General features: G+C 42.1%; 1 pseudogene; it reads left to right on the forward strand.

Moving 5' to 3' along the window:
* The first annotated feature begins 704 nt into the window (after nt 1-704).
* LOC122204536 lies at nt 705-14,616 on the forward strand (annotated as a pseudogene).
* The last annotated feature ends 3,476 nt before the right edge of the window (nt 14,617-18,092 follow it).

The raw sequence follows: 18,092 nt of genomic DNA on the forward strand, positions 1-18,092 counted from the left end.
TTTTGGCCAAATACCAAAAATTGCCCAAATTAGTTGTGGCAGTGACTGCTGAAATGAAGTGATACCTAGTTCCGAGGTTCTGTCTAAAAGCTTGGCTCTCATCTCCCAAGCGAATGGAGCACCGGGCCTGTGCATCTCTCAGGTGACAGCATACAGTGCTCTTCCCAGAATGCAAAAGATGTTAAGCAGGCCTGAAGTTTTCCCGTGTAATAATCAGAGAGTTTAGGGACAGACATAACCACGAAAGGGATCACCAATTCTTATCCCAGAGACCTCCGAGGGTGAGCCAAGAGAGCCAATTTCAAGAATCTCTAGGGGCTCCTGGGTGGCTCAGTTGGTTAAGCATCTGACTTCAGCTCAGATCATGATCTCACAGTTGGTTTGTAAGTTCGAGCCCCGCGTTGGGCTCGCCTTGGCAATGCGTAGCCTGCTTAGGGTCCTCTCTCTGCCTCTTTCCCACTTGCTGTCTCTATCTCAAAATAAGTAAACCTTAAAAAGAATTTTAAGAATCCCTAATTGAAATAACTACTTCAAAGTTATATGCGCACTGCTTTGCTCATTGCAGAGTTGTTCCCAGTAGCCAAGACATAGAAACAACCTAAGTGTCCATCAACAGATGAATGGATAAAGAAAATGTGGTATACGTACCCGAAGAAATATCATTCAGCCCTAAAAAGGAAGGAACTCTTGCCAATTGCAACAACATGGATGGACTCGAGGGCAGTATGCTGGGTGAGGTAAGTCAGACAGAGAGAGAAAAATACTGTATGATCTCACTTATATGTGGAATCTAAAAATGCCAAACTCACAGAAACCGAGAGTAGAGTGGGCGGCTGCCAACGGCTGGGGAGCGAGAGAGAGGAGATGTCAGTCACAGGGTACAAACTTCCAGTTAGAAGATAAATAAGTTCAGTACACTAACTCTACTTAACAAGACTGTCTTATGTGCTTGAAAGTTGCTGAGAGAGTAGATCTTAAATAATTTCACCACCCCATCAAAAAAAAAAAAAAAAAAAGGTAATTACATAAGGCAATGGAGATGTTAACTAACCTTATTGTGGTAATCGTTTCACAATACTTAAGTTCATTAAATCATCACATTGTACACCCTGAATTTACACAATGTTAGCTCTATCTCTAAAAGCCGGGGGGGGGGGGGGGGGGGGGGGGGGTAGAAAAAAGGGGTAAAAAAGAAAGGTAAACTTCCTTTGGGGGAAAAAAAAAAGAATTCCCAAAGAAGGACTACACCATGTCACCAACTAGGTAACGAGGGCAAGATACCCTTGCAGGGAAAGCACATGGTGAACCTTTAAGAGCCTGGGATATAAATCACCTTGGCACAAGACAAAGTGGGCCAATGGTCATGCTTCCTGCCAAAGGGCTCATGTCCAGGTTTCTGGAATGAATGAGATGCACCTCAGATGAAGGAAAACTGAAAAGCTTAAAAAGTATCCTCATTCTCCTGTATGAACAAATCACCTTTTTTCATTTTATGTGAAACAGACACATTAAGAATATTTCTACAACTTAAGGGCACCTGGGTGGCTCAGTCGGTTGAGCCCTCATCCGACTTCGGCTCAGGTCATGATCTCACGGCTCGTGAGTTTGAGCCCCATGTCAGGCTCTGTGCTGATGGCTCAGAGCCTGGAGCCTGCTTCATATTCTGCGTCTCCCTCTCTCTCTCTCTGCCCCTCTCCCACTCATGCTGTCTCTCTCTGTCTCTCAAAAATAAATAAACATTAAAAAAATTTAAAACAAATATTTCTACAACTTAAAAAGTATCACCATTACAAGTGTTCCCATATAACCCTGTATGTGAATTATACTTCAATAAAAAAGAGAGAGAGAGAGTAAAGCATTCCTCAGTCCTTGCCTGTTTGTATACCACGATCCGTGTAATAAATCTCAATTAAGAGTTAGGGCTTGAAGGAGAAAACTCACCTCCTGGTGAATTAGTATGTATCCTTTTATCATCAGATAATTAAAGTTTAGTCCTTCACTACATTTCATATTTCAACTGCCTAGGAACCCACTACTAAAATTAGTGCTATGATAATAATAGCTATTATTAGCCGACGTTTATCATTTCATATATTATATAAGTTTCCATTTTTTTATCTGTGGTGTAAGAGCCTAATTACTTTTCTTTCTTTTATTGTAAGTCGCCTCAAAGATACTTTGGCAGTAGGTAAGGTCTAAATAATAAATACATTACAAAATAATAATGACCATCTAGGGAAATACAATGATCCCAACTTACTTCCCACCTCTGATGTCCATCCAGGCCACACATCAGCTTCTACACACCGGGGCCCATAAAGTGAATCAACCCAACAAGGGTAGCTGGGTGCTTGCTGTAGGAATCCTAACCAGCCGGCCAGGGAAGTGAATGAGAAGGAAGGGAGAGTGAGACACAGATTTCCACCCAAGCCAGCGTGGTTGTTGAAGCAGAAAGGAACAGCCAGAGTTGGACAGGAGCCGCCTCATCTACATAGAGGACTTCAGATTCACCACTTTTAGAAACATTTAAAGAGCTGAAGTTGAGGGAGTCTGGGTGTATCACACTGCCCACAATGTGGAATATGTCCAACAGAGGGATGTTCACGGATGCAATAGGAAAAGACAAGACGTTTGCCTGTACCTCAACTACATTCCTATTACAGACATGATTTCTGCTCAGAATGATCTGGAATTTTTAGAGCCCTGATTCTCCTCCCTCCCTTCCTTCCTTCCTTCCTTCTTTCCTTCCTTTCTTCCTTCCCTGTCCCTTCTCTCTCTCTCTTGGGACAGAGCCAAATATCAGTGGGAAGAAGCTGTGGGTGGTCTATATGAGAGCCTAGCAGTTCTGCAGAATTCCAGACAGGCTGGCCAGCTTAGTATTCCAGAGTCAGGCACAAAGTCTGTGCTCAGCAGGGTATGTGGAATTGAACTGAGTCTTTTCCAAATGACCATAGAGATTACTGAACAAAAATAGCAATGAAATCCACAAAACACTTGACAGTGTACCCATTCATTTGAAAACATTAACAAAACAGTGGTAGGGGTGGGGCAAGAATAAACCTTCCATATCTAGACCATTCAGATGGGAGTGCTCTATAAAGGTTCACTCATAAAGATGACCTTTGATTAGAAGGGTAAAAAAAAAAAAAAAAAAAAAAAAAAAACAACCAAAAACCCAGCATTTAACTCAGTTAACAAAGAGGATCTCTTTTACAAGCATAGATCAAATGCATTGCCTCATGTGAATTCAGATGTGCATATATCTCAGACTGACCCGTACAAGTTAGCATAGGTAGACCCAGAGAACAATTGCGTCCTTCAGGCTCAAAGTGTGAAATGCAATGAGAGTCTTTATTAACTTGGGAAGGTGTTTATGCCCCTTGAAAGACACCCTTTGAATGGTTCCATCATCATTTAAACAAGTTATCTCTGGTCTCCCTCCAACTCCTTTGTGCTCTCTACAGTCAGTAACATAGATGCCATTACTTTTTAGGAAGAAAACTGCCTCCAATATTAGTCTCCCAAGCTACAAATGTGATTTAAAACCTCTCAACCAGCACTTTATCCATGGTAAGATGCATTGCCTATCCCCTGAGAAGTCATGAGTGCAGTCTCCCTTTAAGGGCACTTAAAGTGGACTGAAATTGAATAATCTTTGTAATTTACAATGGCTATTTCCCTCTGGTATAGAATAAAGTTGGAGACGCAGAGAGCCCAGGGAATCAGAGCAAGCCAAAGGATTTGGGGTTTGGAGAAGAGCCCACCATCGTTTCCACTCCTTATAACCACCCACCGTCAAGCCACAAATGAAAGAAAAGTATCTGTGCCCACAGATAATTTGAATGATTTCTCTGAATGTGAGTCATTTAGATGAAACATATGGAAACTCACTTTGGCAAAAAAGAACGAGGGGAGGTAACGGGGAGCAGGAGGAAGAAAATCATCCATTTGACTAGATTACATCAAAAGCAAGGTTTTCTCAGGATGCCCCTTCCACATAACTCATATCCTCAATGAATTATTCCACATTTATAAAAACAGCTTATGCTCCATAGAAAGACTTTAAAAAATTGTCATGCCTCTTTTCACTTGGATTCAAAGGAGACAGAAGGAAATCTCTAGGCCTTAAATGTGATTACGGTTCTATAATTTGGAGTACTGAATTTTTTCATTGGGCTGACTACTCTAATCAAAATAATAGGCATCCACCCAATCTACACTTCCTCCATTTCTTTGGTCCATCCTGTGGTGCACAAGCTGTGCTCCTTGAGGGCTTCGCCATTTGCCCGATTGTTAGACTGCAAAAAAACTGTACCAATACATATACTAGTCATGATGGTAACTACTGGCCAAAACGTTGTGGCATGGATGAAGCCATTCATATCCTCAATATGATACCATCAACATACACGTGGGAGAGTGGTTCTACATAGTACTGTGCAGGATGCTGTGTCAATAAAATCTTGTAAGTCTGCCCCACCCTGATTTTTTGAGGAGCATACAATTTCTGGTGAAGCTGATAAAGTTACAGATCTAAGAAGTATTACACCAGATATTTTGGTGCTTATCAAGGAAGTGGCTACTGAACATTTAATGTAGGATGTCTGGCAAAGGCTACCAGTGCCCCTTCCATGTCCCTTCTCTTTGTGTTTTGGATGACCCCCACCAGCAATTACCTGCCTCTCTGGACTTGAGAGTTTTCCCAGAGCCACAGAAGACCACTCAGTTCATGCGTGCAGGCCGGGGGTGCTGGGGAATTAGCACATCTCAGAAGTAGCCCTCAACCGATGACCAATGGCTGCTGGAGGGTAAATCCCTCAGCTCGTTCGTCTCTCAAGTGGGATAATTCTGAGCCTTGTGTTTTCTACTATTTCCCAGACTTTCCCTCCCAATATTATGCTCCAGTTGCTCACGTTGATGACTGGTTTACTAATTCATCCTTTATTAACTGCCTTCCCATCATCCCTGGATCAATTTCCACGTCCCTGCCAATGTTCCCAAAGAGACTCTTTTGCACTTGAATGTTTTGCCTGGGGTCAGCTTCTGAAAAGAACCCATATTAGGACAAAGTGAGTCCATCCTTTAGATGTGGTCAGGAAATGCATCAGTGAGAGCATAAAGAGAGGAAAATAGACATCTCTTCTATGATCAAACTTGAGGGGATTCATGGATACGCCTGGGGGAGAGACACTGCTGGTCACCTACTTGACAGCAACTGTTCCTCCTCCATAGTCAATAGAAACCAGTTTGGTTTGACAGCTAAGCCACTTTCTAGGCCCCTGAGGATGAGCCGAGCTCAGTGCAGATGAAGCATGAACATCCCATTCCCATTTGCTGATAATCTTTAGGTGAGGATAGTTGACGGAGTGCCAGCTCATGAGACATATGCAGGAATGTGCTGAGTTCTTTTCCCTTCTATAAACAGAGCTGGAAAAGTAAAAGGCTCCGTCTCTCTCTCTCTCTCTCTCTCTCTCTCTCTTTCATCTTCATGTTCCTTCCTGTTTGAAGCACCATTGGGTGATACTTAGAGTAATTGTAGTCATCTTATACCCATGAGAAAAATGTTCTCAAGTTGCTAAACCAACCTCAGAACCACCTATCTCCACACTTCATTTATGTAAGATAAATGCTGGTTAAGACTTCTGTTACCTATACACCCGTATTGTCCTGATTGATACAGATGCAATTCTAGGAACCAGCTTAATGAAGAGGCAAGAAGTCTCAAATGTGGCAATGGAAAGAGAAACTCCCATATTACACTTTTCCTGTGTACCATAGTTCACTTGAAACTTTTAAAATGAAACAGTCTGATGTTAATATTCCATTTCTCTCCCAGGATACTCCCCTTTCTATGCAGGGTCAACCTACTCACCACAGCTTGGGGGCTTAGGCCTGCTTCTGCCTCTGCCTGAATTGCTGTTCCCACAGGTCCTCATGGCACCATCTCTCGTTTCCTTCAGTCTCTGCTCAGTTGTCATCCCTTCAGGACAATCCCCTATATAATGGCACTACCCTGACCCTCATCATTTCCTCTCGAGGAAAGAGTGGATGGGGAAGAATGTGATTTGCTCCGTGAAGCCAGAAGGTTATTACCATCCTTATAATTGCTGTGTTAAAATTTGTGGGGTGGTCCAGAGTGACCACATTATCAAGAGCTAATGCTATGAATTCATGCACCATCAAAGAGACTGTCTGGCCAATGCAAGATCAGGAAGCCCATTCCCTGCCAACTATTTTTAAATTTTTTTTAATGTTTATTTATTTTTGAGAGAGACAGAGACAGAATGCGAGTGGGTTGGGACAGAGAGAGAGGGAGACACAGAATCTGAAACAGGCTCCAGGCTCTGAGCTGTCAGCATGGAGCCCAATGCGGGGCTCGAACTCACGAGCTGCGAGATCATGACCTGAGCTGAAATCGGACGCTCAACCGACTGAGCCACCCAGGCGCCCCTTCCCTGCCATTTTTAAGGATGTCTACACAGAATTTGGGAATCCTTATTTTAAAGGCCTTTTACTCACCCATCTATAGTAATCTTGTAGCTAATATTAAGAAATCATCTTTTTGGCTGACAAATTTCTTGTCCAGAGCTTTTCTGCTTTCCTTTTGTTTTGAGTAGATGGAAAAATTTGGGATATATGTCTTAATTGCCATATTTTAAGATTGTCACCAAATCAGCTTTTTTCCCTCAGGAGGTAAAAGAGGAGAAGAATAGCTCTGAGCCGGTATGTCTAACCCTCTCCTTGAAATCTCTACTCGGAAGACACATCACTACCATAACTATGGTAGACATATGCTAGTCCTAAAAGCTATTCATATGGCCCCAATCCTTGGCCTTCCTCTACCTGTAAAGGCCAGAAAGCTAAAATACTGGATTTTCAAAACTCCATTTAGCTAGAAGTGGCCACAAAACTTAATTCAGGCCAATATGATGTAAGCCAAGTTCCTGGGTAGAGATTCCTCCCCCAAATAAACAAGAAAAATCTTTGTTGGAATAAACCCCTTCATTTTGTAGCCCTCCATGCAACTTTCTACTTGGAATGCAGGTATGAGGGCAGGGTCACAGCAGCCATCTGGAACCCATGAAGAAATAAGCAAAAGGGTAAAGGACTACCCAACAAGGTAGGTAGACCAGAAAGCTGAAAAGAGCCTTACCATCCCTGAATTGTTGAGCTGCTTTACAAGACTTAGATTGCACAGCCTTGGGCCTCCCTGTCCTGTGACTCACACACATCCCTAGCTGTTTGAGCTATTCCAGGAGGGCTTTCTATTCTATGCAGCCAATCATTAATATAAAGACAGAGACTGACCTCATCAAACCCCCTCTCACCTGCCCCTTCTTCCAGTGTCTCTATCACAGTAAATGACACTGCCATCCTTTCGAGCCTATAGACCAAAACTCTGGGCATTATCCTTGACACTGTTCCCTCCTTCATGGCCGCATCCAATCCATCACTGTCTGAACGTCCTGCTTTAAGTCACCATCTTAACTGTTAGTTCCAGATACCACTGTATCTCATCAAAACAGCCCCCTTGCTTATCTCTTTGTCCATGTGAAGGCCTCACTGTATCCAGTTTCCTTTTCAAAACACAAATCTAATCATTCACACACAAACTCACATACACACACACACACACTCTCTCTCTCTCTCTCTCTCACACACACACACACACACACACACACACTCACATACACATATATGCCTGCTTAAAAGCCTTCAATGGTTCTCCATATGTCCTGTGATCACGATATAAATATTTAACATGGCCTAAAAGGCCCTTTGGGGTTTATCCCCAGCCCGTCTCTCCAGCCCCAGCTTGTGCCAGCTCTCCTCTGAGTTTCAGCTTCCTGACCTTCATTTCTAAGAAGCTTCCTATTCCCTCTCTCCAAAAGGTCTTTGCACAGACTCTTTCCTCTGGATGGAAAACTTCTTTTGCCCCTACCCTTTGCTATTTGACTTCTGGAAAGTTCTTTTTGTTCATTCAGAACACAGTCCTGTCTCTTCAACCTCAGAGAATTCTTCTCTGGCCCAGCTCAGGAGTTAACCAAAGATCCTCTGTTTAACATGGCCACAGACCATCTTCCCTTTTGCAGACTCTCCAGTTGTAATTATGCATCCTTCGTGGGATAAGTTGTTTACTTGAGAACAGGGTCTCTGTCTGATTTTCAACTTTACCTTTGATTGCATTCTCCATGCCAAATATGATGCCTACCACATAGTAGGCGCTCAATAAATACTTGTTGAACAAGGATTGAATGGAATAAAGCCATATAGCCCATTTGGTCAACCATCTCCTAAATAATTGATGAGTAACATTATATTATCTAATCAAAATGAAACTAAAAAAGATGATTGAGATAATACTAAAAAGATACAGAGCTTTACTGGGCCACAAACATTTGGCGAATTGCCAAATTTTGCCATCTCACCAATGGTATCTATGTCAGGCTCTGCATCATCTGACACATGGATGGACTAGGTTGAGCTGTGGTGTGGAGTGGGCACGTGCTCTGGACAACCGAGGCCCCACTATGATAATGGTGGCCCTAAGACCTAATCCAGATTCACAGGTTCTGTTGCAAATATGTTCTAATTGGAGAAATAAGCTGTGGGAGAGGCCTTTCTCCTTTACCCCCAAGTAACTATCCACCTGAAGATTCCTTAAACATGGGGGTGTGAGTCTCAAACCACTGACTGAAAAAGAGGCCGCATGGGAACTTGCCCTCACCGTTCAGAAACCCCCTCACCAGGCAACATTAATAATGGTAAATGGGAAAATTGAAGACAGGGGGAAAAACTGACAGGAATGACGAGAAATTATATTGGTCTGGAGGGTCTCAGTTTTGAAAAGGTCAAGTTTTTCCTCAAGAAGGGGGCACTCTTCCTTCCTTAATGGTTCTCCCAGTGATTGGATCACCAAGATGTGTAGATTCTCACTTCCCATCTAATTCATGTGACACAACCAAAGGAAGCACGGGGTGGGGAGACAGGTTGTGTTTTGTGGGAGAGAATAAACAGGTGCCTGGGAGGTGCCTAGAATCTAGGCAAGACCTTTATGTAGTGACCCTACCAGGGTGGTCAGAAAGGAGTGGAGAAAAACAGGATGAATGGTATGGCATGTAACATTTCCCTCCTCTTCCCCCCAGGCCCACCAAACTCCATTTTATTCTATTCCTTGTAAGAACAAAATTTTAAGGGTCAGAAGCCATGGATTTAAACTTCTAATCTGCCACAGATGACCTTTGTGATGCAGGCAGGTCATTTAATCTCTCTGATTCACACTTTTTTTCATTGGCAAATAGTAGGTGGAACCCAACTGGCAAATAAAGATGGACCCCAACACAGAATTGTCCAAGAATCAATAATATCATGTATGTGAAAGCCATGTGTACATTGCAAAGCTTATGTCTTCACTAGCAAATTTAATTGGACTTTTCATTCCAGACTGTATGTACTGTATTTATATTTTTTCAAATTAAAATTATTTTATTTGTCTCTAATTAAAATCAAGTGGATGATAAATACAATAGGGTGACTAAGAATTTTGATTTTTTAGATAAAAAATAATTGCTTATTCAGCTTATTACGATTCTCTTTAGCTCATCTCTTTACTGTATTAGGACACCATAGAAGTATGCATTTATTCACCTCCGATGAAGGAAGATGATTCTCCCAAGGGCCACACCGTAAACATTGGGCAGCTTTTCTGAAACTTGGTACCCTCTCTGTTGGCTCCCTCCCTCTTTCATACGACATTTCCTCAAATGCTTGTAGAACTTTTCTTCCCTAACCCTATTCAGTGGTACCTTGTAGAAAAAGAAGGCTTCAGACTATCTCCAGAAGTAAATTGCAGTTTCTACTCATAGGCACCAGCTGTTTATGATGTGACCTCCAAGAGCTTTCATCGTGGCTGGGAGAGATGTATTAGAGGCTTTCTTTGGGCAGGGGATTGGGACATCTTATGTGCAAATCTGTATTTGAGGATCCCAATCCCAATGAAAAGTGTGGTTCCTCTGGTTGTAACATTACAGCCTATGTGGACACAAACCCAATGCCCCTGGAAGCAACCCCAAATCCTCACCACCACTGACTCATGGATAGCATTGAAAGTGCCCACATTTTCCCACAAGGTGATAAAAAAAAAAAAACCTGTGTGGGTCCCTGACCCTACAGTGACGAGAGTGTGCATGCGTGTGTGTGTGTGTGTGTGTGTGTGTGTGTGCGTGTGTGATGTATTAGAATGTTTGCAGTTTGTCAAGAAATTGTATTGGCATTAGCTATCTTTTGCAAAGTGTTCAACTTCCCACTTTGGAGAAAGGACAGTACCAATGTTAATTATTGCAGAGCCCCTGTGAACAAATTGTGAAGCGACAATGGAGGCGCAGACAGAATTGTGTTTTGATTACCCAACTGCCACAAGTCACATATGCTGATGGCCAGAAATCTCACTATTTGATCATCTGGATTGATTGAGAAGACTCCTAGTTCAGAGGTGTGGAGGTAGGAAGGAGGATCTTTCCTGACCTTGCCATTTCCCATCCCAAAAACTAACATTGAGTTTGAGGTTGAGAGCTCAAACAGTATCTTCCTGCTGGCTAGCATGACCCTCTTGGAAAAAGATTCCAGTCTGCTCACGAGAGAACTCCAAAGCATCTGAAGTCCACTGGAACACTCCAGTAATTAAAACATAACACCACTAGTACTTTTCAAAGTGCTAGAATGGGCATAAAGAAGAACTAACCCAATCGCCTCTTTATGCAGGTGAGGAAGCTGAGCCCCTGAGCAAGGTTGGAGAGATGCAGAGAGGTAAACCCAGTCTCCCGTTTCCAGACAGGTCCTTTCTCACTGGACCGTGCTAGGTCTGCCGAGTTACAGCAGTAAAGGGTCATTTTACACGTCTCACAGAGAAGTGCTCACTGCTTTCGATCTCTAGGTTCTGTGGGTCCCTCTCGGAGCCGTATTTCATACCCCATCTCCTTTCTGTCTCAGTCAGCTTGGACGGCCATTAAAAAAAAAATCATAGGCTGAGAGACTGAAACAACATAAATTTATTTTTCTACAGTTTTGGAGGCTAGAATTCCAAGACCAAGGAGTGTATATAGCGTCTACTGAGGGCTCTCTCCTTGGGTTTTCACTCAGCCACCTTCTCATATGGCTTTTTCTCTGTTGGTGCATGCAGAGACAAAGAGACCTCTTCACCCTCTTCTTATGAGGCCCCCAAACCTACAGATTAGTACCTGACCTTCAGACCCCATTGAACCTTAATTATCTCTTAAGAGCCCTGTCTCCAAATACAATGACAATGGGGGTTAGGGGCTTCATTGTATGCTTTTTGGGGGGACACAATTCAGTCCATAGAATTTTGCATCCTTCTACTCAAGAATCTAATTTTACAACGCTTGAACTTCAACTAGGCATTTGAAGAACATCAAATTGTACTAAGACTATCATTTATGGTTTCCAAATACAGCCACAGCAGGACAAATGCTACAACCCTTATCCTATAACAAGCAAGGTATTCCCTTCACGCAACACACACAATCCCGATCTACCATGTCTGAGAAACGTGAGTCCTGAGCATCTGTTTTGCATGAATAAAGGAAACAAATAATTCAGTATACCATGTCTTAACTTTAATAACGTCCAGATAGACTACAGCAAGATTGATGTACTATGAACTTGCTTTAAGTGGGACTCAACCCACATTGTTTTCACCAGTCACCAGGCAGCCAATTAAATACCAACCAGCCAGCGAGCTGTTTGCCAAAACAGAGGCCAGGCAACCTCATTACCGATAAGGTTAATTTAATCAGTTACTTTTGCTAAGTGCCTGTGAGTCACTCCCAAAATTTAAAACACAAATACAAAACATGAGTGGAAGCATTTCCTATGTGGGTATCATTCCTCATGCCTCTCTCTGCCCACCCATTTCCCCTCACCTGCCTAAACGCCCCTGTGTACTGACAACCAGCATTTTTTTTTTTAATGAGACCTAAGCTTAGGAGCCTCAAAACCAGGAACAGCAAGATGTGCCCTCTTTTGTATATTTGGAAATCTGATATAGCTGCATGCATTTGTGTGCTATAAGAAGGGTCCTCTGAGCCCACAACTGGAAGGTGTTCTCATGTTGGGAGCTCTGCAAAAGAAAGGAAAAAGAAAGAGAAAGTTTAACTCTAAAGCGGGAAACAATCTGTGCTGCGGCTGGTGGCATCCAGAGATGGGCAACCCGGAAAAAGCACTGTGTGTACGCACAGGTGTCTGGGACTCTGCAATCTGTCCGGTTGGGCATACTGGACATGGAGGCTGAACCACTGGGTCTCCTCTTTCCTCTTCTTCATACCTCAGGGGAACTTCTCTCACAAACTACAGACTCTGGCCAATGGCTGAAATATACACGTTTTTCTCATGGGCGTCAAGGAAAGCACAATATGACCATAACGTTAAGTCTCTGAGAAGCCAAAAACAGAAATTCGAGTGGGCCGGCCAGCATTACACCGATGGCTTTCTTACTTCTTCCAGGCCAGGATGGTCAAGGCCAACCCTGACTTTTTTGCAGTTAAATGGTGATGCTCACAGTGAGGCTTAGGCCCAGGTGTGGATGTAACGGGGAGAAACTTAGCATGTCTGACTCCATATTGCTTCTATTACCCTTACTGCTGTGACTTATAGCTTAGAAACTTCTGCTTAGCCCTGCACATAGGCATGTTAATCATTGAAGGAAGTTTGGTGACAGCTAAGATTTGCAAAAACCACTCTTTGCCCAAAACCTACATCACCCGAGAAGATAAATATGTACAGAAACAATAATGTTATGTTTAAGATTTAGAGAAATGGCATGAACAGATTCCTATACTCAAAGATCAACTGACCAAGGACAGAAAAGTTCCAAAACCTGCCTTGCACCCTTGTGGGCGCCTGACTGGCTACAGACCTCAGTCACCTCTTGACCCCAGCTCCCTCCCACTCCCCCACTTTCCTAACATCAAAGTTCATGCTGAGGAGAGATGATTCTTTACGACAACAGTCCATCATCTCAGTTTGCTGACTTTCCAAATAAAGTCACTTTCCTACCCCAGCACTTTCCTACCCCCTCAACTTATCAGCCTGTCATGCGGCAAACAGAATGAGCTAGTACTCCGTTATGTGAATAAGGATATTTAGCGATAAAGACGTAATGCATGCAAATGCATTCACTATAGAAAAGTAACAGTATTGGTCAATAACCATCCTAATGGCTGCTTTACAAAGTTAAATTAGAATGGGATATTTTGAAACTGTATCTGAGATAAGACCTTTCATTGAAATAAACCACAGATTTAAAATAAAATAGATTGCACATTTGAGATTAAGTGATTAAGGACTAGGAGAAAAGGTGGACAAGTATTATATGACCTAAGGATGGGGGAGGCATCTCTAAGTATGATACCAATGGCAGAGGTCACAACAGTAACAGCTGTGACTGCCCGAAAAATAAAAGCAATCAAATGAAAGAAAAAAAAGCCCAAAAGAGTAACCCCCAAAACAGCAACAAAAGTCACTACCGTAAACAAGTAGTACATCAACAAAATTGAAAGCCAACAGCTAATGAAGAAAACATGTTGATAACAGAAAACAACCAAAGTATGCTTACGTACACAAAGTAGTTAAAATTCAGTAAGAACCCTGGTGTGATCTCATACCAATAACTGTTTTCTTGAGCAGTAGACAGCGCCCACCTCAGTGCACGCCGCCACCCCATGGCTGACTTGATGGGGCTGGACATGAACTCTTTTCTTTTGTCAACTGTGGCTGACAGTATTATTTATCCACCTTCGTGGATGATGATTAAAATGAGCACCACCCATCTCTAAGAACAGTTTAAGGGCTGGTGCAAAGGCAAAGAATTAGGAGGGCAGTCCAATGAAAATAACAGCAAGTTTGAAAATGTCTGTACAAGCGATGAATTCCCTTGGCGGCTTTGAAATAACAACACCTGTGACTGGTGGTTAAAAGGTGGTTCGGGGCTCATGCATATTAATGGGCAGCACTTAGTGCTGGAGGAAGAGGCCGAGTCAGAAGACAAAGAAGAGAAGCGAAATTCCTAAATGTATCTGGAAAGCAATCAGCCCTTGGAAGTGGTGGCAAGGTTCCACACAAAAAATTAAACTTGCTATCGAAGGTGACGATGATCATGATGAAGGAGGAGGTACAGGTGGAGGAGGAGAAGGAGGGAGAGAAGAAGAAGTAGAAGGAAGAGGAGGAGGAGGATAAGCGGAGGAGGAGGCGGAGGAGGAGGAGGAGAAAAAGGAAGAGCGGAGAAAACATTCCAGTGAAGAAATTGATATGAGATACTCTAGCCAAAAATGTACAAAAATCAAACCAGAATGGAAAAGACTCAAAACCGTGAACATCAAGATCAAAAGGTCAAGAATTCTCAAAAAAAAAAAAAAAGAAACTAAGAAAAAAACTTCTAACACATCAAACAGACCTAGTTCTGTAGAAGACATTAAAGCAAAAATGCAAGCAAGTATGGAAAAAGGTGATTCTCTTTCTAAAGTGAAAGCCAAGCTCATCAATTATATGAGGAACTGCTTCTGGATGACTGATCCAGAGGCTATTTAAGATCTCTGGCAGTAGAGGACGTTTCTTTAGGAAAAAAGCTTAAACGGTTTGTTAAAATTTTCCATCTCATTTTATTTCTGTTAACACTTGATATCTGGCTGTCCTTTTTATAATGCAGAGAGAAAACTTTCCTTACTCTGTCTGATAAATGTGGTCCAGCTTGCATTGCCAATACGTTGTCCAAAATGTCTGTTTAGTTTTTAAAGGCAGAACTCCACCTTTTGCTTGGTTTTAAATATGTGTGGAATGCTACAGCAAAACATAGTAGTAGGATGGTCAGACAAGTGGAGAAACAAAATCTTATGTGTGAAATAAACTCCGTTTTTTAATAGAGTTAAAAAAATCAATGAGAAAAAGATGAGCAAGCACCTCAGTGGAAAAAATAATAGTCAAAGGAGGGCGCCTGTGTGGCTCTTGTCAGTTAAGAGTCCAACTTCGGCCCAGATCACGATCTTGCAATTTGTGAGTTCAAGCCCCGCATCGGGCTGTCTGCTGTCAACACAGAGCCTGCTTTGGATCCTGTCTCCCTCTCTTTCCGCTACTCTCTCTCTCTGTCCCTCTGTCTCTCTCTCAAAAATAAATAAACATTAAAAAAAAATAAAAACATTTCTTTAAAAAAATAAATAAAATAATAGTCAAAGGACATGAGCGGGCAATTTACAAACACAGACACCCAAATATTTTTTTAATATGTCCTTCCTAACCGGAAAAAGTGAAAAATATAAACACGCGCAATTTTTCATTGATCAAATCGGCCATTCAAAAAAAAGAAATAATGAAACCCAGTGTTTGGAAAAAATGTGGGGAACCCCATAAACCAGGTGGGAATGACAGTTGATGCAATTTTTTCCAGGTTGACAATTTGACACCAGGAATCAAATTCCTAAAATTTCCATCCCATTTGACATTGGAATTCCAAACTTAACCTAGGGAAAGCATTGTGGATAAGCACAAACTGAAGCTAAAACATCCATCAGAGAGAGAAATAATATCGGGTACATTAACTAAACATACCATGGAGCACTCAGCAGTGATTTAAAATTACATTGGGAAGCTATTAAGTTTTGAGGTAAGTGTCTAAAAAGTTTGATCCTATACTTATAACCATATACTATATACACATAAATACATAAGTAATAGATATAGAAAAAGACTAAAGGAATATAAGTAGATGTCAGTGGTGGCCATCTAGAATGAGATCATAGATGACACTTATTTTGTTCTTTTTGCTTTTCCATTGGTCCTAAATTTTCTTCAGGTAACATGTAGCTTTCTATACCAATAAACAACTTGTTTTTTAAAAATAGAATTTTAGAGGAAAACCCAAGAGTACAACAGGCTTATATTTCTCCCACCAAACTAAATGGCTTTCACTTAACTGCTTCCAAAGATCACGCTGCCTCTCTCTCCCCCCGATCTGCATCCAACTTTGTAATAATTTCCTTCACATCATGAAAAAATTATCCAAAACCCCAAGCTCACTCATCCAATTAACTCTCTACCTCTTTCATACTCAATATTCAATTAACATCGAATCATTTCAAGTCTTGCTATTTTAAAACCTGCTCTGGTTAATCTGTTTTTTTTTTTAAACAATCAGCCCTTCTTTCTACTTCCGAGCCTTCAAAAATATCTGAGGACAAGAGAATGTTTGTAGACAAGTCACTCTTTGTTCTGTGCAGAGATACTTCACCGACCCTCCGGTGTCCATTCTCTAGAGTGTAATGGGTGTGGAAAACAACTTAGAAGCTTGTAGCCTATAGCAGGAGGTGTGCCACAGAGAGCAGAGCATGACGGGTGTGACATGAAAATACCAGACACAGGTCAAGGCACAGATCCTTCTAAAAATGCATCACCCCGCACGGTTGGGTAGGAGGCCATGCCGGCTGGGGTTCCGGACTCTGCAGACAGCAACTGGTATGATTTTGGACAAGCAGTTCAACTACTCTGGGCATCAGCTACATCATTTCCAAAACTATGACTTTATTTCTAAGGTGACATTGAGACTGATGGACATTTACATCCTTTTTCCTAGCCAGTCAGTTAACTCTGTATGATCACAAAATCACCCTGCAAGTAGTTTGCAGCCCAGGATCGCTACAGACCCATTTTGCTTCCTCACTGTGTGCACTGAAGATATTCAGCCTATGTCGCAGTTCCAACATTCATTACATCTCGCGACAATAGATTGCTTCGGTCATGTTCCTCTGGTTTCTCCATTCTTCATTTTCTCCCCTCTTCCATTGTCCCTCGTTGATTCAGGCTACATGGGAGGCCTTTTCTTTATCTCTGTAGACTGAGGATCGGCCTTTTAGTTTTTTAAGCTGAGGGAAGTTAGTCATTTGAAAGATCTTAATCTATTACAGCTTATTACATATGTTATTCTTTCAAGGTTAAGAGAGAGGCAGTCAGACAACAGAAGGGCAAGGATTATAAAAAGTATCACATAAGCGGCCCAAGAATGGGACTAACTTCCTATAAAGCTGGCAAACACCAACACTGTTCCCAAACTAAAGCAAAGACAGTCTCCCTGACCCCCTGACCCAGGACAAAATAGATCTAACAAACTCCAAATGCGGGCAGGGGTGTGGAGAAACGGGGTCACTCATACATCACTGGTGGAAAGGCACAATGGCATAGCCACTCTGTAAAAGAGTGAACCGCACTTATCGTACGGCCTCGCAATGGCACTTGTGGGCATTTATGCCAGAGAAATGGAAACCTGTGTTCACACGAAACCTGTACACAGAGGTTCAAAGCAGGTTTATTCACAACATCCCCAAGCAGGAACCAACCGAAAGGTCCTTCAGTGGATGAACAGTTAAAGAAGAACATGGATATATCAAAACCGTGAAATACCCCTCTGCGATAAAAAAGCAACAAACCATCGATGGACACAACTTGGATGGATCTCAAGGGAGTTATGCTGCATGAAAAAAATTCTCAAAAGGTTACACTTACATGATTTCATTTGTACCACATTCTTAAAATGACAAAATTATCGAGATGGACAACGGCTTGATGGTTGCCAGGATCGGAGGTGGATGGGGGGGTAGGAGGTGGCTGTAGCCAGAAAAGGTAGCAGGAGGGATCCCTGCAAAGAAGCTGTCCTGTATCTTCAGTGCAGCGGTGACCAAAATACACAGAGCTGAATATACACAAATGAGTGCATGCAAAGCTGGTGGAATCCAAATAAGATCGCTGGGTCGTATCAGTCTCATCAACATTACTTTCCTGATTTTGACAATGATGATGCAAGATGTTGAGGGAGAGACAGAGAGAGAAAGATCAACGACAACAGCACATGTGTGGACAATAAAGAACTAGAATCAACTTACAGTGTTGTATTTTCCCTGTAAAGTCTTCCTATCAAACAGAAATGCAAATCTGTCCTATAGTCCACATTCCCTGAAATTTTAAATTACTCCTAACTTTGGGTGTTCTACTTTGTGGTGGTTGTCATGGTGATGCTTAAAGAAGAGGAGAACCAC

This window comes from Panthera leo, chromosome D4 (genome assembly GCF_018350215.1).
Source record: "Panthera leo isolate Ple1 chromosome D4, P.leo_Ple1_pat1.1, whole genome shotgun sequence".
NCBI classification, from domain to species: domain Eukaryota; kingdom Metazoa; phylum Chordata; class Mammalia; order Carnivora; family Felidae; genus Panthera; species Panthera leo.